The sequence below is a fragment of the Moschus berezovskii genome, chromosome 10, assembly GCF_049115385.1.
Source record: "Moschus berezovskii isolate FMDL1 chromosome 10, NW_MosBer_1.0, whole genome shotgun sequence".
Lineage (NCBI taxonomy): Eukaryota > Metazoa > Chordata > Mammalia > Artiodactyla > Moschidae > Moschus > Moschus berezovskii.
In genome coordinates, this window is record NC_142469.1 from 30,339,072 (window position 1) to 30,362,853 (window position 23,782).

General features: G+C 42.1%; 1 protein-coding gene across 6 annotated transcripts in view; it reads right to left on the minus strand.

Annotated features, from left to right (window-relative positions):
* The window catches only part of NCOA7 (nuclear receptor coactivator 7), a 154,496-nt gene extending 140,471 nt beyond the window's left edge, over window positions 1-14,025 (minus strand). For 2 of the 6 annotated variants that reach the window (XM_088840561.1, XM_055433828.2), the window contains exon 1: window positions 13,715-14,025. The gene's annotated coding sequence lies outside the window, so the exon portion shown is untranslated. Of the gene's footprint in view, window positions 1-13,026; window positions 13,154-13,714 lie in introns of those variants that run through there. The other 4 variants (XM_055433829.2, XM_088840559.1, XM_088840562.1 and 1 more) reach the window with 3 other exon arrangements.
* Between the last annotated feature and the right edge of the window lie 9,757 nt (window positions 14,026-23,782).

Genomic DNA, 23,782 nt, shown 5'->3' on the forward strand with positions numbered 1-23,782 from the left:
AGGTGGGAGCTATCTGTTAGATGAATCTGAATCAGGATTAACTGATGCAAACAAAACCAATAAAATTTGACAGATGGAAGATGTAATTCCATTTATTAATGGAATGCCTTTACAAAGAACATATAGGCTGTAAGCACTAGTTTTCAAGAATTAAATCTGAGTGTCTTTTGAGACAATCAAGAGACATAATGCTCACTTTACCAGGTAAATTGCCATTCCACTAAGGAAAAGCCACACGCCTCTTTGTTTTCATGTGGACGGTACTGGCAATTGAATGCCATCTTCAAAATATACTGGCATGTACTCATACATGTGAAAATGCCAAATAAAAAATATAAATGTACAAGTGGCAATAAACAATTTACACTTACTCCAAAATTGTACCTTGTCACATACTGACAAGCCATCTCTTCAGTGAGTAAGCATTTATAAAGAACCTGTTTTATGCCTACCACTGGACTATAATCTGAAACCTCTGCATATAAAAAGGACTCAATACACTAAGAAAACTTTAATTTTTAACAAGGAAATAAAACTGACATAAATCAGAAAAAAAAGGGGTATGATTCAAAAGATGTGCCAAATAAAACTTGTTTCACACAGAGAAGTAGCAACCAAAAGAAAAGGGCCAGGTCATATGGGCCAGTGTTCCTAGGGAGGTGTGTAAAGTTGAGACATGACCAAAGTAACCATTCATGGTGGTAGTTCAACACTGCTACACAATGGACAGTCATGTTTGTAATCCAGAAAGAGATGTATCCTTAATGAAAAAGTTCTCTATCAGAGCATGCTCAAGAAGACTGCAATTCTACCTTCCTCTCAGATATACAGGACAAAGATGGAGAGAAGCCTGCACTGCTTTGGTTAGCACAGTACAAAATGTGGTACAAACACAAACATCCCTTCAGGAAGAAGGCAGGATGAAAAGTGTCTTCGGGGCAGGAAATCTGCCCAACCCAAAGTTAGACCACCATTGGGAGGTACTATGACCTCTTCTTCAGGAAAAAAAATTATGCATAGAGTAGTCAATACCAATTTTCCAAGAGATCTGGTTAAGAAACCAAGTCTACAGTTTAAGTATGCTTTCCTTTAAAGGTTTATTCAGTTGTTTGATATAAAAATTCTTGAAGAATTCCAAAGAAAAAGGGCTCTTGGGCCATTTGGCCAGACCGTTGTCCTCAGGTATGTACTCCTTCCTTGTAACAGAATTACACACGCACACCTTCCGCTATGCCCCTCAGTGGTGCTCTGCACTAGCATCCAGAACATTCTGCTCTAAGCCAGTTGGCCACATGGCTTGTCTTAATCAACAGACTGAGGACAAACAGTGTACCCATTTCAACATAAGGCTTTAGGACGCCTGCAAGTTTCTGCTCTCTATCAGAAAAGTACCTCCCAGGTAGCGGCTTTTCCTTCTTCCACACGGGTCCCAGGATGAAGACCTAGGGAACAGACCTGAACTTCTGCCTCAGCTTTGGAGCCCAGCCCAGCCCTTCTGGACCCACAGTCAACAGTTGCCAACCTGCAGATTCACAAATGTGAAATAAACATTTGCGGTTCTAAGATGCTAAGCTTTGGATAGTGTTAGGCAGTAGTATCTGGCTTCCTTGGTGGCTCAGACGGTAAATAATCTGCCTGCAATGCAGGAGACCTGGGTTCAGTCCCTGGGTCAGGAGGATCCCCTGGAGAAGGGAATGGCAACCCACTCCAGTATTCTTGCCTGGAGAATCCCATGGACAGAAGAGCCTGACGGCCTACAGTCTGTGGGGTCACAAAGAGTAGGACACGATTGAGTGACCAACACTTTCACTTTCACATGCAGGATAGCATCACAACAACAGAAACAAAATCAACACACCTTTAGAAGTATCCTGATCCACAAATTACTTTGTGGATTTTTACCAAGAAGATCAAAGCCACATAGTACATATTACTATCCATGGCATAATTCTACCAAGGTCAGGAATACCAAAGCCGAGACAAAAGCAGTCAATAACAAAAACAGCCAAGAAAGCATCCCTTCCTTCCAGTTCTCATTTATCCCATAAACAATGTGCACGGCTATGCAAGTTTAATTATAAGAAGACATCACTTAACACCAAGCGAGACTTATGTACATCTTGGTACATTCATCTATCTGTGTGTGTTAGTCACTCAGTTATGTCCAACTCTTTGCAACTACGTGGACTGTAGCCTGCCAGGCTCCTCTGTCCATGGGATTCTCCAGGCAAGAATACTGGAGTGGGTAGACATTCTCTTCTCCAGGGGATCTTCCCAACTCAGGGATTGAACCAGGGTCTCCCACACTGCAGGCAGATTCTCTACCATCTGAGCTACCAGGAAGTCCAAAAGGGAGTGTTAGTCACATCCGACTCTTTGTGACCCCACGGACTGTAGCCCCCCAGGCTCCTCTGTCCATGGAATTTGATATTATTTATCATTAGGGGTCGAACTGCATCACTGCACACCCCACAATCCCCTCAAATGCAGTGAAGTTGTATCCACTCTATTCCAGGATATGACCTTATTTGGAAAGAGGTCATTGCAGATACATTCAGTTGAGATGAGATCTTATTGGAGTACTGTGGGCCTCTAATGACTGGCGTCTGAAGATCAAGACATACAGGGAGAACACCACAGAAAACAGAGCAGAGATTAGAGTTAGGCAGTGATAAGCCAAGGAATGCTAAAGGCAGCCAGGGAATCACCGGAAGCCAGAAGAAGCAAGAAAGGATCCCTTTACAGGTTTCAGAGAGATCACAGCCCTGACAACACCCTGATTTTAGATTTCTACCTTCCAGAATTGTGAAACAATGAATTCCTATTGTTTTAGGCTATGCAGTTTTTGGTACTTGTCAGAGCAGCCCTAGGAAACCAATTCACTTGTCTTAAATCTTACATACTATAACTGTTCCAAAAGGATACTGCATCAGAAATATGACTTCCCCATCATGTCTATTCTGCCACTTTCTCTTATACTTTAAAGGAAATCTGCACATGCAATTGAGAGCATTGGTAAATATTATTTTGAATATTAGAGCAGAAAGCTCACACAGTTAACATGTGTACCCAGGAGGTAATTCAAGTACACTTTATTGAGTAGTGGACTAAGAACTCACCTAATTATCAAGGAAAATTCTTAACAAAAAAGGAGTTTTGAAATCTTGGGAGAATGGAGCCTCACCATGTATTGTGGCACTCTTACCGTACTGCAGCAATTTCAGTCTAACAAACTCACGCTGCTAGGTTTCGAACACACACTTATGGTATCCTGTACCATTTTCTAATGAATGGCACCTCTTGCCCCACATTCCTTTCAGTCAGACTGTAAGCTCTGAAAAGGCAGGGAGTGTGTGGTATTTTATACACATGAGCAAGAAGTAGAAAGATGGGCAAAATGAAGATGGAACAGAAAACTCATACGTCACTGACTAAGAACATTATCAACACATCAAAAACCAATATTCTTATGTTCCATCTGTGTGCACGTGGGCAACATTTTGCTAGAAACCTGAAGGGCAGAGAGTATTATAAAACACAACCCCTTATTAGCTTAGGGATTCCCTTGTAGTCCTTAGGGCTTTCCTTGTGGTTCAGAGAGTAAAGAATCTGTCCGCAATAACAGGTGACCAGGGTTCAGTCCCTGGATAGGGAAGATGCCCTGGGGAAGGGAATGGCAACCCACTCCAGTATTCTTCCCTGGAGAATTCCATGGACAGAGGAGCCTGGTGGGCTATAGTCCGTGGGGTAGCAAGGAGTCGGACATGACTGAGTGATTAATACACCCACGTTTTTCAGCTTACTGTAGAGCTAAGCTATAAAGCAAAGTGAAAGTGTTTGTTGCTCAGTCGTGTTCAACTCTTTGTGATGCCGTGGAAAGTAGCCCACCAAGTTCCTCTAGCATTTTTACTTTGCTTTATAGCTTAGTTCACAGTACGCTGATAAATGTGGAAGTATTAATAGCTCAGTCATGTCCGACTCTTTGCGACCCCATGGACTGTAGCCCACCAGGCTCCCCTGTTCATGGAATTCTCCAGGCAAGAATACTAGAGTGGGAAGCAATTCCCTTCTCCAGGGGATCTTCCCAACCCAGGAATCAAACCTAGGTCTCCTGAATTGCAAGCAGGTTCTTTACTGCTGAGTCACTGCGGTGAGCTATAGGCTGTAAAGCAAACCTGTATTTAATTTGTAGTACAAATCATAAGTGCCGAAAGAAAATGAAATTAGGGGTAAAGTAGATGTCCTAGAAAGTGTTGATGGAATTAAATAGCAACCTGGTACAGAATACTGGCTTTCAAGGAAGACATGTATGAGGAAATTCAGATAGAGCAGGCAGTCAAAAGCCTGAAGGCAGGAATTACCACATGGTTGTCAGGGTTACTGAGAAGCCTTCTGATCCTACTAACTTGCTGAGTGTATGCAGGTGGGGCTACAGAGATAAGGCTGGGAGCCCAAGATGCGGAGATGATATAATGCCAGGATACAATGCCATCACTGCCTAAGCAGCATTCTCTGGCTTCAGTTTCCATGAGAAAGCCACCACAATGAATGTCTCATAAATCATTTCACTTGGTCTACCTATTCTTGAAGAACTAGCCTTGAGGCTGATCTATACATAAAACAAGCAAGCAAGCTAAATGCAAGAAAATATCAAGCAGATGGCGTGTGGGTGAACATGTGGAGGAAGTGAAATATTAGCAGCTTTGAAAAGAGGAAGAGAAAGTAAAATATGTCAAAATGAATATGCATTTTATAAAGAAAACTCAAGAATATAAGTCCTATGATATATTAATTTTAATTATTTCTAACAACTATCATTGTAATACTTACGATAAATAAATGTGAAATATTTCACAAATAAACTGTGAAAATGGAAATTGCTATATACCATTACTGGGGACAAAAGTCTCAATGTTTTGTCACTTCCCTGTCTTTTCTGCTATGCAGCTGCATTTATGAAGCAAATTAGGGTCTTTTTGTGTATACAGTTCGGTATACTATCTCTTAAAAAAAACTCCAATTTTTACAATATCAACTTTGCTGATAACTAATACTTATATAGTTGCTTATTCTGTGACAGAATTTCAAGTACTTTATATATATTAACTTATTAGTTAATTCTCAACACAAGAGGTGGATACTATTATTATCTTCATTTCACAGATGAGAAAATCAAAGAGAAATTAACTTGCCTAAGCTCACCTACCTGATAAACGGTGAAAAAGAACGTTAAGCCAGGTAACTGGCTCCAGCATCCTCACTCTTAACCCATCTACCATACCACCTGCCTCCCAGAGACAATGTACTTATCACTGAAACTAAGCTTGATTTCTTTAAGGATGTACTCAGAACAGAATCATGGCAATCAATTCCAGTATTCTTGCCTGGAAAATCCCATGAAAAGAGGAGCCTGGTGGGCTACAGTCCATAGGGCCCAGAGTCAGACACGACTTAGTGAGTAAACAGCAACAGAACAGAATCACTGGGGTCACGGGGGCCAAGGGAGTCTACAAGCTGAACTGCTCTCCATCAAAGGCATAATATCCCCATATAACCTCTTACCACCTGTGAAAAGGAAAATAACCCAATCTCACCATTATTATGGACTTCTATAATCTAATTATAATCTGCATTTCTTTGATGTAATGAAGGTGAATACTTTTTCATGTTTTGGCCTTTTGTAGTCCCTGCTTTGTGAGCTTTCTATTCCCACTATGTAGATTGTTTATGTCCGCCATCCCCACCCCCAAATTCATACACTGAAAACCTAATGTTCCAGGTGATGGCATGAGGTAGGACATTGAGGAGGTGATTAGGTCCTAAGGGACCCTCCCTCATGGGATTAGCACCCTCACAAAGGAAGGCCAGAGAGATGATCAGCCCCTTCCACCATGTGAGGACACAAATAAGAAGCCCCTGAGTCTACAACTCAACGAAGGCTCTCACTAGAACCTGATCATGTTGGCACCCTGATCTCCAACTTCCAGCCTCCAGAACTGTGAGTAATAAATTTCTGCTGCTTATAAGCCACCCAGTCTATGGGATTTTGTTATAGCAGCCCAAATGGACTCAAAGGATTCCTTCCTAGAATTCTTAGTAAAATGTGTTCAATTGAAGCTATTTTAAAAGATACCAGAGGGTTGCTAACTAGCTGTTTCAATGGGAGCCTATAGACAGGCAAGGACCTCAGGGGAATCACCAGGACCCAGGGCTGAAGGCTCAGCTGTAAACACCTGGGGCCATAAGGACTGAGCAGGCTCTCCCAGCAAACTGCTACTAAGTCACTTCAGTCGTGTGCGACTCCATAGACAGCAGCCCACCAGGCTCCCCCCTCCCTGGGATTCTCCAGGCAAGAACACCGGAGTGGGTTGCCATTGCCTTCTCCACCCAACACACTAACAGCCTGAAACTGTGCTTTATACCACACAGCAGGGGCTGTACTTATCCAAAGGCTGGCACAGTCATTAACGGTACTCGAGACACTCAATTTCTCATATCAACATGTCTGGGAACACAAATCAGTAAACCTGATGTTTGCTTGTAAGTGTATGTAGGTTGCTCAGTCGTGTCTGATTCTTTGCAACCCCATGGACTATAGCCTGCCAGGCTTCTCTGTCCAAGGAATTCTCCAGGCAAGAATATTGGAGTGGGATGCCATTCTCTTCTCCAGGGGATCATTCCCGGCCTAGGGATCGAACTTGGGTCCCCTGCACTGCAGGCAGATTCTTTACCGTCTGAGCCACCAGGGATGTTTGCTTAGTGAAGTCAGAATTACAGAAGGAAAATCAAAGCTCTCAAGGGATCTCACACCTACGGAGCAGTCTCACAAATGTTTCCTATGTTCTACATGGCTAGAGTGGTTGGTGATCAGAATCATCCACTAGTCAGAGGATTCTACCGGAACAGTGAGGAACGAAAGCGATTAAATTCTTACCTGCTAAACCCTCTGTTAATCAGTTAACAATCTACCTCATACCAGACACTCTGCAATAGGACACCCTCTGATTACCTGGCTTGGAAAGAAAAATACCACATTTGCATACTTAGCAGTCCAGACGATTCATGTCATCTATCAGGACTGACGGTTAACACTTTTGATTTTCTAAGGGTAACCCCATACTTGGAGAGTTCCACTCCTTTATGTACCAGCTACAGAGGCAGAGGCAATACATACACACACATGCACACACACACTCTCTCTCTCAGGGACATAATAAATATGGAGGTTTTTTTTTAAGTGAGTGTTAACACAAAGTTTGAGAAGAGAATTAGTAAAGTAAGGTAGGGATGCTAAAGAAAATAAATCGTATGGACATGTATTTTACTGAGCATTGGGCAATGAGTAGTAGAGAGATGACTAGTTAAATAAAGCTTCAACCTTCAATTTTTTTTTTTGACCCATCAGAGCATGTTATCCAAAATCACAATTATTTTTCTACTATAAAGGCAGTTCTGCTATTGATGAGAAATGCCTGTTCCCAGTATGGGCACCTACCTGCTACACTACATATAGAAGGCTCCATGAGTTTCTGGGATCTCAACCAAGAATGGTCTGTAGAGATGATAACAGAAATGAGTGTGGCCTGCTAATGAAAATAGTAGGACAAGTGTTCCACGCAGAGGAAATGGCCTGGAGAAGAAAAATCATATGCAATGCATGTGCAGGAAGTGACAAACAGTTCTGTGTTACCAAAATAGAGATTCTGAACTTGGGGTCTGTAAACAAGGACACAGAGGCAAAGCAGTGTGTTCAGTGTCTGATGAGACCACGAGCTTTCATCAGATACATTTTTTTAAGTATCCCTGATTGGGGATGGGGAGATGAGTTAAGAAAAACTGTGCGCCAAATGCATGACAGGGAGGGGCAGGGGATAAGAGATGAATTCCTCGGGGGCCACAAGACCAGGCTGAGTCATGCTGGACTCCTTTCTGTGCAGACTGGGATCCTTTAGTAGAATGAAAAGGGATGTGTAAAAGGAAGACTGGCTGAAATGTAGGCGAAAGTGAAGTGCAGGCAACAGTCCAAAGCATCTCAGGAGCCAAACAAGAGCAGTGGGAATGGAGAGACGGGAATCAGAGAAATGATTAGGAGACAAACAGGCTGAACATTCACATTTGCTTGTATCAATGTATGCACAGAGTGTCTCTGGGAGGATTCTCAATTAACTGATAACACTGATTGCCAGTGGTCAAGCGAGGCGGGCAACCAAGAAAGAGGACGAGAGGGCATCCTTCCCACTGTCTACCCATTGGTACCTTTTCAATCACACGAAGGTATTGCCTACTATAAAAATAAAACGTTTTTTAAAAAGACATGAGCTTATCATAATGAGATGCCTCTATTTAAAAATTTAATTTTTTCTCTCCAAACCCCCTCTCAGTGTTTCAAGTCGCACTTCTGAATTCAGATTATTTTTACCTCAAAGGCTCCTGGACTGCACCCATGACTGTTCTGTGAGAAGGGCCAGTCTCTCTGTTGACCGGGGTGATAAATGTATGAAACTGAAGTGGACACCATACAGATGTAAATAAACAACTATTTCCTTGGTTACATTCAATCAACTTAACACATAGTTGTCAAAATACCAGAATGAAGAAAGTCTGATCAATTAACTCAGGGAGCTCAATCTTCTCAATTTTAAGATAAGAGCTCAAAGAAGAATCTCTATGATTTACTAAAAACTAAGATGAATCAAATAAATTACTGATGTGAAAGAGATCAGATATGAGGTCCAGTGTGGTGAGTGTTGAGCTAATATAGGCTTTATTCAGTTATTTAGCCTATATTCAGTTCAGTTGCTCAGTCGTGTCCGACTCTTTGCGACCCCATGAATCACAGCATGCCAGGCCTCCTTGTCCATCACCAACTCCCGGAGTTCACTGAAACTCATGTCCATCAAGTCGGTGATGCCATCCAGCATCTCATCCTCTGTCGTCTCCTTCTCCTCCCGCCCCCAATCCTTCCTAGCATCAGAGTCTTTTCCAGTGAGTCAACTCGTCGCATGAGGTGGCCAAAGTATTGGAGCTTTTTTTTTTTTAATTAAATAGAATGAATCTCCTATTCAGCCTGGTGACAGCATATAAAGCAGGTACTCCAGAAATAACTGACTTAAAGTGAATGGTTTGACCAATTTTAAATTAGCCAATAGCAGACATAAATTTAATAGTTAAAAAATAAGTGGATCTTAGCTTTGCAAAACTAAATAGGAACACTGTTTCCCATTTGGCCATAAAGCTCAAATATACTAAACTTGTAATACTTGTTCAAAGCATATTTAATGGTACCTATTAAACTTATTAATCAAAACATACTGATCCAAAGATCAATTCTGCAAATGTTTCCATTCACTGCTTTTATGTTTTATATTTTGACTTGTTCTACAAAAGATGTTCTCAGTCAGTTTAAAATAATAAATTCAATAAAACAGGAAACTCTATTAGGTAAAAAAATCAGAATAAGAAAAGACGGTAGAACAGAAACTCAAGACCAAAGGGAGAGTTAGATCATCAATATTAGCTCATAGGTTTTTACAGGGTTATTAAAACTAAGTTGCAAATTTGACTCTGTGTTTCCTAGTTGCAAAGCAGAAAGGGAAACTTAATCGATTATCTAATTCTAGTTCTTCATGATGAAAAGAAAAAAGGACACTCAATAATTATTCAGGGGAGGTAAAGCTTTTCTTTGGCATTTAGAGTTGAATGGAATTTCTTGCATGAGTCTTCAAATAGGAGCTGTAGAATGAACTATGATCTTAATAACCACATCTCTTAAGTAACTTAACAGTAGGTTTCTTATGACTGTCTTTATTAATAGAACGCTTCCTTGTGAGCACAATTTGGGGGGAGGGGTGCAAAGAATGCAAAACAAAGTAAGCAAAGTACACAGTTTCTGAAGATCTGGCTTCACACATGGCCTAACACCTAGAACTGGAGGGGAATGGGTGGACATCACAGCCTTTGTTCAGCCGCTCTCTATATAAACAGTTCTTTCATATAAGCTTCTGATCAAATTTATGAGCAGACAAGTCATAGTCCCTGGCATTCTATACCACCATTAAAGAGAGATTAGTATACAACAATTATTCTTCATCCACTAGTTCCCCACATTTGAAACTCAAGATAATATAAATTTTTTCTCTACTTTTTCTGCAACCATAACAATGCTCATTCTAACATAGGTGAATTGAGTGGATGTTACCGGATGTAAACAATAACAAAATTATGGATTGAGATTTAAAAAAAAAAAAAGGACAGTAAGGACATTTAGTGGGCTTCCCAGCAGTCGCTACTGGTAAAGAACCCATTTGCCAATGCAGGTGGCAAAGGAGATGTGGGTTCCATCTCTGGGTTGTGAAGATCTCCTGAAGGAGGGCATAACAACCCACTCCAGTATTCTTGCCTGGAGAATCCCATGGACAAAGGAGCCTGGAGGGCTACAGTCCATGGGGTCGCAAAGAGTTGGACACAACTGAAGCTACTTAGGACGCATGCACACAAGTGACATTTAGCAAGGAAGAGATAGGGGTTTTGGTAATAAAACCTTAGGAAAGAAAGAAAAATAAGATAGAGTAAATCCAGGTCTTAGGGTTGAATTACAGTGGTGCGTGTGGAGGCAAGGTGCCAGGGGGCTCAGTGGTCGGGACCCAGGTACTGAGTCATTCAATTGCAGAGGCGCGGTGCACTGGGATGCAGGTCTCAGAGAGAAAAACGCCTCTTTCATTCTGACATTAGGAACTGATTCCAAGGCCAAGAGTGCCAGCACAATCAAGCTATCTGCAACAAAGAGAGTTTAATGTAACTGCAGGGGAGGGTTCTTTTAAGAAGTTTAGAATGAGCAAAAAAAGATTGATGTAAATTAACTGCTCAATATTCTTTATTACAAATCTAACATGCACAAAACGTAGCTATCTTTATGTCATGGGAGAATTTTTGCTCTGTTCAAATAAATCATAACGTATTTTTCATAAACTCCCTCCTACTGTTGGCTCGCCCAGTCTCGCCACCTTTTACATAAAAGTGTTATTTCCTCCCCATCTAGGAAGAGCCCCAAGCAGGCTGGAGGAGCAATAGTAATAAACTAGGGTTTACCATACTTTTGTGGAAATAAGTCTTTGGGGTAATATGTAATAAGGATGGTGAAGAGTATTAAAATGATAAAAAAGGAAAGATAATAAGTGACTGGATCATTTCAGATAATTTTGTTAAAGTGAAAAAAGGTTAATACTGACTCATAAAACTTACATAATGGAAAAATAAAAACAAAACTGGAAATAGCATAGTGCAAAAATAAGGCAAATGAAATGTAATGCAGTTATCCTTGATGATTTCAAGATAACATAAAATTAAAAAGGAGAAAGGAAACAAACCTTCCAACGCTCGATTTCACAACCACTTTGGTTCTCAAACTTGAAAACTGATATGTTTATATAGTGAGAGAAACCCATACTGTAGTAAATGCGTATCTATATCATGTATTTTGAATCATTTAGGAATCACAGACTCTTCTAAATGTTTTATTTTTACCTTTACCTGTAATAAATACATTATAATTAGGTCAACCACAACAACTCAACCCGAAAAATAAGTTAATATGTCACTTATTAACCAAATCATTGTTATTCATGGAGTAACCCGAAATTTCCTTTACACAAGTTGCACTTTTTAACTGTGTTTTAGAGTTTAATTAAAATAGGTTTGATTACCCATTAGAAAAAAAGTGCAAGCTCAAAAATGAAATCAACTTATATTACCATTTGGGGAGAATAACCTTATTTAATAACATATTAAAAAAGGAAAACATATGGTCCTAAAAATGTCAAAATTCAACTTAAATGCTGAGATAACTGATTTGACTATTTATGCAAAGAAGTAATTTTTAAAATACAGTTAAACTTCAACCACCATAGAATAAACAAATATGTTTTAAACCTAAACTGTCTTCAGATGAAGCCTGAAACACAGCTCATTCAACAAATAACCCATGAGCACCAATTATGCACCAGACCAGGGGATTGCGAGACCGAACAAGAGGAAGTCTGTCCTCCTGGAGCTCTCAACCTTAATACGTTAATAAAATCGGAGAGTACAATGATCCACTTTCCCAGACTCTAAACTTTACTGTTTAATGCGCAATTTAAAAATGATAGCTTGTGAAGAGATAATCTTGCCAAAAGGTTATCGTTCGTTCTGATGTACGATTTTACACCTGGGAGAGAAGAAACAATTTATAGCCAGTTTCTCAAAAGTACAAACCTTATTAACATCTAGCTGGAAGCTAGGCTGCGCCCAAGGCTGCCTCTGCTGGCCGACTCCGAGCATCTTTCCAGCAGATTCTAAACTCCCTACACCTGTATCAAACTTGCCATGCTCCCAAACACATCTCTTCACGAAAGCTGGAAGGCTCGCTCCCAGGTAGGCAGCACGAGAATTCCCCAGCCTCATCTCGCTCCTGAATATCTGATTTCTAAAGGGGCCTTCTCCAACTGGCCCTAAATGACTGACTATAAGAATCGGGGACGTCACTTTCACGTATCAATCAGCTAGCTCCGAAATACATCAAAATCCTGAGTGATTTCTACCTGCCGCTAGAATACCTCTTTGCGTGGCTGCACATTGGGAGAAAACAGGAAGAAGGCATCTGTTCATCAGGCCGAAAAAATACAGTGGCATTTATCCACCTGAGTGGCTGAAAATTCGGCGCTGCTCCCCCTCTCCATCCCCCAATAACCCTCACACCGATCCATCCTCCCCGCCCCTGCAAGCAGCGCGGGCCCCTGCGGGCCCAGGGGCTGCACGGGGAAGGGTCACGCTTTCCTTCGCCACCGCTCGGCCTCCGGAGCTCCAGAGGAGGCCGTCAGGTTAACAGCGGGGGTGCTGCGCCCAGCGCCATTAGAACACCTCCGGGCGCCGCACCGAGCTCCGGCGGGAGGCAAGTTTCGCGGGTCCCGGCCCCGGCCCCCCGCGCCTCCCCAGCGGCGGCATCAGCCGCGGGCGGCGGCCAGGGCTGGGCCCCGCCTCGCCACCTACCTACTACAGGGCGGGGGCGCCGGCTCCTCGGGTCCCGGAGCAGGGCGTCGGGAGCTCGCATTTCTGGGAGCCGTGGCCTCTGCCGCTGGGCGCGGGGGAGCGCATCCTCCGGGGTGGGGAGGAGGGGTCGGGGGAGGACCGCGCGGTGACGCGGAGCCGGGCCGGAGGGAGGAGCGCCCGGGCGCGCGCCCCGCGGGACGGGCGGCCCGGGCTCGTGGACGCGGCGGCCAGCGCCGCCCGGACTCCTCAGGCCGCTCCCCTTCGCGCCAGCCCTGCGGGTCCGCCCGCGGCTCCGGACAGCGGCCGCGACAGGCTGCCGGGCCCGGCCGGAGGCGGGCAGCTGCGGGTGGTGCGACGCGGGGCAGACGCCCACCTCTAGCTCCGCCCGGCCCGCGCCACGCTCGGCGCCCCTCCGCCGCGACCGGGGCCGGGGAGCTCGGCGGTTCGGCGCGGCGGCTCGGGCTGCAGCTGCCGCATGCTCCCCGCCCCGGCGACCTCCGGGCCGGGAGGCGGGGGGCACCCGCGACGGCTGGCAGCCCCAGCCCCGGCCCCGCGGCTCCGCCCCGGAGAGCTGCGGCGCCCGCGGCCTCCGCAGGCCGCGGCCCTTTGTGACGCCTCCGGGGGAGCGAGCTCGTGGCGCTTCCCGCGGCCGGCCGGCCGGCGGCTGAACCTAAGAAGGTCTTCTCACCTCGCCCCCGGCGGGTAATCCCCTACTGCTGGCCACCACTCTTAGTGTGAATACGGCTTCGAGAGCAGAGCTCGAGTTCCTGTCTCCCCGAGCATTAACGCCTTGAGGTTCCTTGTAGCTCGGGGACTGCTGGTCACGATAAATTCATCCTTCTGTCCTTTCCAGCGTTGTGTTTCGCAGAGGGGCCCCCATGTCCTCCCCCTTCCCGCTCCCATCCTCCGCACAGCATCCGGGGTGCTGCCAAGTTGCTGTCATTGCAGCAGTTGAGCCCTCCAGGCTGACTCTTGGCAAAGACCCGAGGGAGCCTGGGTTGGGAAGCTTGGCATCAGCTGCGGGCCAGTGCCTGTGAGCTTCCCATCCCCACTGGGGAGCTGTTCCTTCTAAGGTCCCATGACCAGCACTGCAAGATGACTAGGAGGATTTGGCCGTGAAGTTGACCCTTATGTAAGGAAAAGACTTCATGGTGGAGCCTGCAGCTGCTGCGATAACACTAGTGTGTCAGAGGCCAAACACACAGGCCCAAGAGATAGCGGCCTCCTCTGGCTTGTTGTTGCTGCTTATGCTGTAACAGCCTCTCGTGGAAGACAAGCGAAGCATTTCACAGAGATGGCTTTGGAATTTCAGTTGCCACTTGTCACGTTAGACTGTCTTGCAAAATATGGAATAATTACCCAATTCTGCACCGAACATGTATAAAACTGGACCTCGGGTTTACATCTTTTTGTTTTGAATGTAAGGAATTGGAATTTTTCCTCTTTTTTTTTTTCTTTAGGCATTATGTTATTTGTAAATGATTTCCAAGGGAAAATAAGACTTCTGCAATTTAAAGAGCTGATTTCATTGAATCAGAAGAACGTGGTTTGGGACCTCCAGAGAAACGGAGAGGCTCCCACATTTCTTTTACGTTTTTGAAATCTAAGATTAATGTAAAAACTGGCAAAGACACGTTCCATAGCAGTACAAGCTGTGATAAAATCGTGATAAAATTTTTGAGATGAATTCTTCTAAGTAGACTTCCAGCGGGGTAGGAGCTGCGTTGTGTATGGGTCAGGAAACACAGGCCACAAGACTTGGTCACATCCAGACACTCTGATTTGATCTTCAGCCCGATTTTATTTTCAAAAGTACCTATTATTATTCATGATATTTTGCCCCATATTCAGAATGACTTGACTAACATACGTATATATGTGATGAATAAGTGAAAGAATGAAGTCACTCAGTGAGGTTTGGCAGTTGCTTACTCTTAACATTTGTAAAGAGGTCTGCTTTAGATTGTAGTTTGTACAGGAAATGTCCCTTGAGTTGCAATTCTGGACTGTTTCCATCCTTCCACCAAGAGTCCCCTTTTGTTTTACTCTCTATGGACCCCAGATTTTGTCAAGAAAAAAATTAAACAGTGATCTTTTTTATTAGACAAACATATTTTAAAAGTAATAACCATCAATTATAAAATGTTTCTCAGCCTTTCAAAAACATTGCTTCTAATTTAAGGATCCTCTTTACTATCTTCATGAACTGCTCTAGAACTACAGGCTATATCACATGCTTATTATAACATTTTATTACAGTGAAAGTCTCGGTAGAATAAAGACTTCTGCCCTTCAGTTTAAAGAGGGAGAAAATTCCCCCTTAACTATTGTTCATTCTTTTTCATTTACTCGACATTTACTGATTTGCCTAAGCCTTGTCTTTACAGAGAAATCCAAAGAAATAAACCATTTCCTTATGCTCTAGGTCTGTGCTGTCTCAAACAGTGCCCACTAGCCACATGTGCCCATTTAAACTAAATTTAAAATGTAGTTTTTCATTCAACTAGCCACATTTCAAGTGCTAAAGAGCCACGCGTGGCTAGAGACGACTTACTGGACAGCAGAGAATAGAAATTTCCATTGTTACAAGAAATCCTTTTGGACAGCACTGCTCTAAGTAGAAAGTGAAATTTTAATTGAGATAAAAGATTTAGTATATAAACTTATTTGGGAAATCTTCAGTTCAGTTCAGTCGCTCAGTCGTGTCCGACTCTTAGCGACCCCATGAACCACAGCACGCCAGGCCTCCCTGTCCATCACCAACTCCCGGAGTTCACTCAAACTCATGTCCATCGAGTCGGTGATGCCATCCAGCCATCTCATTCTCTGTCGTCCCCGTCTCCTCCTACCCCCAATCGCTCCCAGCATCAGAGTCTTTTCCAGTGAGTCAACTCGTCGCATGAGGTGGCCAAAGTATTGGAGTTTCAGCTTTAGCATAAGTCCTTCCAATGAACACCCAGGATTGATCTCCTCTAGAATGGACTGGTTGGATCTCTTTGCAGTCCAAGGGACTCTCAAGAGTCTTCTCCAGCACCACAGTTCTAAAGCATCAATTCTTCGGCGATCAGCTTTCTTCACAGTCCAACTCTCACATCCATACATGACCACAGGAAAAACCATAGCCTTGACTAGGCAGAAATCTTAGTACAGTCTTAGTACAGTACAAATCAAACCTCAGTAGAATGTGTACTTCTTAACAGGGTAATCTCTAAGAGTTCAGGCTTTGGCTTCAGACTTCAGCTCCATCACATGCTGACCTTGGGTAAATAATTTAACCTCTGTTGCTGTTATCTGTAAAAGGCAGATGATACCAGTACCAAATATCAAGGTTAATATAGGGCTTCCCTGGTGGCTCAGATGGTAAAGAATCCACCTGCAATGTGGGAGACTTGGGTTTGATCCCTGGGTTGGGAAGATCTGCTGGAGGAGGGCATGGCAACCCACTCCAGTGTTCTTGCCTAGAGAATCCCCATGGACAGAGGAGCCTGGCAAACTACAGTCCATGGAGTCACAAAGAGTTGGAAAAGACTGAGCTTCTAATTCTAAGCACAGCACAGCACACATAGCGATTAAGGGCTTCCCAGGTGGCTCAGGAGTAAAGAATCCGCCTGTCAATGCAGAAGAAGCAGGTTCAATCCCTGGGTCAGGAAAACACCCTGCAGAAGGAAATGGCAACCCATTCCAGTATTCTTGCCTGGCAAATCCCATGGACCAAAGAACCTGACAGGTTACAGTCCACTGAGTCACAAGTTCAGTCACTCAGTTGTGTCTGACTCTTTGCAATCCCATGGATGGCAGCACACCAGACTTCCCTGTCCATCACCAACTCCCAGAGCCTACTCAAACTCATGTCCATCTCGTCAGTGATGCCATCCAACCATCCTCTGTCACCCCTTCTCCTCCCGCCCTCAATCTTTCCCAGCATCAGGGTCTTTCCCAATGAGTCAGTTCTTTGAATCAGGTGGCCAAAGTATTGGAGTTTCAGCTTCGGCATCAGTCCTTCCAATGAATATTCAGGACTGATTTCCTTTAAGATTGACTGGTTGGATCTCCTCGCAGTCCAGTGTCAGACACAATTTAGCAACTAAACAACAGCAAAAACAATAGGAATTACATGAGATAATCCATGAATGATGTTTAGACTAAATTCTAGAACATGACTTCCAAGAAAGGTATTTTTATAGTATTATTATAATATACATTATTATAAGGAAGTTTTTGTTTTGTTTTTAATTATACCCTAACTCTCCTCACTGTATATGGGTAATAGAAAGTGCTTAGTAAACACTGAGTTGATGAGAAATTATAAGGCAACACTGATTTTATGTCTTTGAGGGCCTCTATTAAATATGAAAACAGTCTTTTTCATCTCTATTGCAGGGTAGAGGCCATTATAGAACAATTTAGGTAGAACTATCATGTTGTTTTTCCTGGGGTAAAGAACCCTGTATGCTGAGACTTTGGGGCAGATAGAAGCAGAGATTTCTTCAGCCCTTAAGGAGGAAAACAGAGTCACTTGTCTGCCTCTTTTTTGCTCCTCAGGGTAGGAATGGGATAGTGGGACCCCTATCCCAGAGTTCTGGCATCAGGTGTTCTCCCAAGGGACTTTCCAGAGGTGTGAGTAGGAACTCCACAGCTAAGAGAACATCACCAAACAATAGCGACCATTATTGCAACTGTGTTCTGTATTTTTCTTATACAGTTATCCAAGAATAGTTTTGTAATGAAGTATGACCAGTGTGTCTGTTTCTAACCACAACACTAGTAACCTCTCATGAAATGGGAATTCCAGAAACAGAAGCAAATACTGCTGCAGCACTTTGTCAAAATGAAAACCCCCTAGTAAGTAATGAGCTCACAACCACAGAAAGAAACTTCTTTGGGAGTATTCTCTGGACAGGGCCTGAAGAGATTTTTTTACTGGGTAGTAAATTTAATCTACCAGCACTAAGACAGTTCATTCTCTAGTGGTTAAACCAATCCTGCTTTTTCGAGCACAGAGAAAAACATACCTGCTTTCACACATCTGCCTTAGGCTGGTTGAGACACAGGAGTTCCATAGGAGGGAAATACCACCTCTGGGAGGTCTGCTGGAAAGTTAACTTGCACCTACAGAAGCAGATTAGAGTTCACTGTTTAACAGTGTTGAAGGCAGTGGCTCTTTTTCACAACTGGGGTCATTGGTCCAGAATATTATAGATAACCATCTTGAGTTTTGAGGAGAATGCAAACAGCTTCTTTTGTGGGTCTGCCTAGGTTCAGGGCTTCTCTCAGCCTGTTATAAAGAGGAGGTCTAAAGAGCAGCGGGAAATTTTCTTGTCATTTTAAAAGAGGAAGAGCCTGCCAGAGCGTATTGGGAAAGAAATACTGACATATATAGGAATGAATTGCTGTCTAGGTGCCTGTTAGCGAGCAGAACTTATAGCTGATTATTTAGAATAAGCCCAAATATAAGAATTCATTATATTTTTCAGTAATTTCTGAAAAACTTATTTAAATAACATAGTGCTAAAATTCTGAAATGAATCCCTAAACTCAAAGTGATGTTAAGTGGTGACTGTTGTTTGGACTTGAGTCAAAGAAATTTACAGTGCAGTAAGCTAAAAAGGGGACTTCCCTGGTGGCTCAGATGCTAAAGACTCTTCCTGCAATGCAGGAGACCTGGATTCCATCCCTGGGTTGGGAAGATACCCTGGAGAATGGAATGGCCACCCACCCCAGTATTCTTGTCTGGAGAATTCCATGGACAGAGGAGCCTGACAGGCTATAGTCCATGGGGTCACAAAGAGTCAGCCACGACTAAGCAACTAACACTTTCACTTTTTTCAAGTTGAAAAGGGAGTTTTTCAAAGGAAATAGAGATTCATAAAAAGTTGCAAAAAATGTACGGGGAAGGCCCGGGTTTTCCCCTATTTATCCCCCAAAGATAACATCTTGTGTAACTACAGTACTATATGAAAACAAGAAAATGGCACTGGTTTAATCTTTAGAGCTCATTGCCTCTGTGTGTTTATGTGTGTGTGTGTGATTTCTATGCAGTTTTATCATCGGTACAGATCCTTCTACCACCACCACAATAAGATACAGGACCAGTCTATCATTCCCACAAAGATACTTTACCATCACCTCCATCTTCCTCCCCACCACATCTGATTCCTGTAAATCACTAATCTGTTCCCATCTATATACTTTCAGAAATTCTATATAAATGGAATCTATAGTATATAACCTTTTATATTGTCTTTTTTTTCATTCAGCATAATTCCCTTGACATCTATCCAAGTTATTATATGTATCAATAGTTTTTCTTTCTTTAAATAAATATTTCACTGTGTGGGTGTACCACAGTTTAACCATTCATCCACTGAAGGTGTTTCAGTTGTTTCCAGTTTTAGGTTATTATGAATAAAGCTGCTGTAAACACTTATGTGCAGATTTTATGTGAACATACGGTTTCACTTTCTGGTATAAGTGCCTAAGGGTACAACTGACTGGGTCATTATATAATGTGCATACTTAGTTTTATAAGAAACTGCCAAGTTATTTTCCAAAGTGGTTGTACCATTTTATATTCCTATCAGCAAAATATGTGTGATAAATGGTGTATTGATGATCTATTAAATGAACTTATTAAATTGAAGTACAGTCAAATGTTTCTTTTATCAATACTATCCACTACTCTGCTAACTGTAATTGCTTGTTTACTTGAATCCTGACAGACTAAACTTCAAGATCAGGCATCCTGTGCCTAATATAGTGACTAACATATATTAGACCGTCAGTAAATATTTGTTCAGCAAATCAACAAATTAATGAACAGAAAAAGAATAGCTGAATCTGTTTGAAATCAAAGTGAAAAATTGAGTTGTCCATAAATTATAACTAGAACTGAATTTGAGCCGGATACCATGATTTTTTTCCAATATATAACATTTTCCAGCTAGAAATTGGCACTCTATAAGGTAAGTCATTTGTGGCTCAATTAATCAATAAAAAATAAACGCCAAATTACATCAGGCCAAGGTTATTTGCTGTAGTACTTTAACAGCAATAAATTGAAAATAATCTAAATGGCCAATGATATAAAACTGCTTTGATAAAATATCTATACAATGGAATACAATACAGTTAATAAAATAATCAAAAAACTATGTAAAGAATGGACACCTTTTCAAAAGAAATTAATAAAAAGGTTACAGAAAAGTATGTAGAGGATGCCCATTCTTATGTAAAAATTTAAACAAGGAAATTTAAAAAGATATAAGCATTAAAGATGTTAATATTCCAAATCATTTACAAAGTATTGGGTGTGCCTGGACTACCTTATGTCAGAAAGCAAATAAATGCTAAAAAATTTACAGGTAGAACATGTTGAAAGAATACTGGAGAAAGCTTAAAGGGACTCATTGTGGCCATATTTGGGACAATTTAATTATTAAGTGAATAACGACAGCAGTAGATTATGACACATTGACTAAAAGCACAAAAATAAAAAAATGTGAGTCCAAACTGTTATTTTAAAAATAAAGAATAAAAAGACAGAGGAGAGAAAGCAAAGTTCTTTACATGAGAATGATAACACCGTTTTGCAGTCACCACAGTAGTAACTGATTCATGCAAGGATCATCAGTGGATGCTAAAGCCACTGGGTGAGATTTTGCAGGGGAAGAGAAAATTCATACATTTTCAAAATATTACTCCCATGGGTGATGTTTGCTCTTTTAAAAAATATTTGTTAATTACAAGTGTAAAGGGTAACTTTACAAAGGAGAAATATAGCACACACCTTCACCAAATGATCCAACTTACTGTGTTTGTTTCCTACCGGTGCTGTGAAAAAATCACCACAAACTTCCTGGTTTACAACAACACAAATTTATTATCTCATGGTTCTGGAGTGCGGAATTCTGACATGGGTCTCACTAGGCTAAAATCCAGGTGTTTGTCTTTCTTTCCAGAAGCTCTGGGGGAGAACCTTTCCCTTGGCTTCTTCAGCTTCTAGAGGCCCCTTGCATTCCTCATGGGCCTCTTCCTCCATTTTCAAAGCCAGTAAAGGCTGGTATAGTCTTCTTAGGATCACATCACTGGAATTTAAAAGTGCTTCTGGACTTAAAAGGACCCCTGTGATGATTCTGGGCCCACCCAAGTAAAATCCAGGATAATCTTCTCTCTCCCTCTTTCACAAATTCCTTAATTTAATCATACTTGCAAAATTCCTACTGTCACATGAAGTAATATCCATGTGTTCTGGAGCTTAGGACAGGGACATCTCCATGGGGTTCATTATCCTGTCTACCACAATTACCATTAGAAATAACGCATTAGCATTATTTGAATCATGATGTAACCTACTGAGAATAACACATCACTTAAGGTAGTTTCCTGACAAAAGAAATACTTATCTAAACGGAAGGACTTTCTGAAGCAATTGTCCTCCAGTATTCAGTGCTGTTAAAAAAAAAAAATTGGGGAATTGTTTCAGATTAAAGGAAGACTACAGAAATAAGACAAATACAATGTATAATCCTTGAGTGGATCCTGAATAAAAACAAAAAAGTATAAAAGGTGTCAGACAATTGGAAAATTTCACTATGAACTGTATAATAAATAATATTGTATAAAATTAAAATTCCCCAAGTGTGATAATTGTACTGCTTGTTCTTAGGTATGGTATTTTAAAGGAAAATATCACAGTGTCTGCAACTACCCTCAAATGGTTCAGAAAAAAGATCAACAGAAAGTAAACATGGCAAAATATTGCTGCTGCTGCTGAGTCGCTTCAGTCGTGTCCGACTCTGTGCGACCCCATAGACAGCAGCCCACCAGGCTCCCCTGTCCCTGGGATTCTCCAGGCAAGAACACTGGAGTGGGTTGCCATTTCCTTCTCCAATGCATGAAAGTGAAAAATGAAAGTGAGTCACTCAGTCGTGCCCGACTTTTAGCGACCCCATGGACTGCAGCCTACCAGGCTCCTCCGTCCATGGGATTTTCCAGGCAAGAGTACTGGAGTGGGGTGCCATTGCCTTCTCCGGCAAAATATTGACAATGGTTGAATCCAGATTAGTACTATAAATTAGAATATAATGCAAGCTATAGGTATAATTTTAAATATTCCATCAGCTACATTAAAAACAAAAAATAAAGAGAAATTAATAATTTAAGTTTTAATATTTTAATTCATATATTCAATTAGCATTTAAAATGTACTCAACTATTAATGAGTTTTTACAATTATTTCCATACAAAAGCTTACAAATCCAGTATCCATTCAACAGCTATGGAACCCCTCAACCCTGACTGGCCACATTTCAGTGGACAAGTCACACAGTGGATGCTGGTGCCACTAAATCAGCACAAGATGGATGAAGGGTCAATGTGTGTTCATTGTTCCATACGTGCAGTTTTCTGTAGGTTTGGAATGTTTCAAGAGTTTGAGGAAAAAGAAATAGATATTTCCAGGAAATAGAAAATAAAAACAATTTAAAATAGCACAGACGATTTCCAGGAGGATACAGAAGAAACAGTTAACAATGGTCAGCTCTGGACAGAAAACATGATTAAGAGATGAAAGAGGAATGATGTTTCTTGCTGTGCTCTTTCTAACGCTTTGTACAAGATTGTGACCAAATCTATTACAACTTAAAATCATTCTAAAAGTAATATCTGCTTTATCTTTTTATCCAAAACCAGATACTTATCATGTAAGCGCTGAAAATCCCCAACTGAGACGTAAGAGCTCCACCTACAGCGCCCGATTTCCGAAAAATTCCTGGATACAGGAAAGGAGTGTGGGTCCCATCTAAAATATAGCAATTACGTTTAGAAATTTCTTCTGGTGAGGTTGCCATCTTTATTTATTAAGTCATTTTAATCTTCCTGTTAGTGTATTATTATATAATTTTTGACAAATTTTATCAAGAATCTAAACTCCATTTCTGAATTGCTGAAAACAAGAAAAAATCCTAACGTCTACGGTGATGAAAGAAGGCTGTAATTTTAAGTGGCGCCGGATGTTGCGAGCAAGTTCATTACAAATTTATATGTTTTACTTAAGCCTCCTTCCATCTTGCAGCGGAGCGGGGTCTCTAGGGTTACATCAGTCCTGAACGGTTGTCACTTGCAAAGCTGAGTTACATGCTATTGCCTTCTGCTCCTATTTCATGAGGGATTCTGAACTGGCTGGGCTGAAATCTTGATTCCTTTGGTAATTGCATCATTCCCTGGCCTTTTCTCGACATAATAAGAAGTGAAGCAACTGCCCAGATAATAACAGCTTGAAAAACAGGAGGCAAGGGAAGCACAAAGCAAAACGGTTTACTTGGACCCGAGTGCACAGGCCCGGGTTCTTCACTAAGCAAGACATCCGCAGCCGTCCTAGCTTCGTTAATCTGACTCCCCAGTAAATAAAACAGTCGCGTCCTAAAAGGCCACGCAGCCCTTCCTTGTCCAGGCGGACACGCCTGTGCTCTGGGCCGAGGTCGTGTGCAGGGTCGCACCGAGCTCTACGCCGGGAAACGCTCTCCGCCCGCGGCAACCAAACGTTCGATTTCCTAAAAAGTTTAGTGGGATTTTAACAACTGCGTGAGAAGGAACGACAGCAAGACATATACCGAAAGAGGTTAGATTTAGAAGGAGCCGCTAGATGACTGAGAAAATAAGAAAGCAAATACAAGGTTCTGGGCAGTACTTTTAACATTGTCCAGGTAGAGATATTTACACGTCACGTAATTCGGATACAATCCCAGGCATCTTTTGC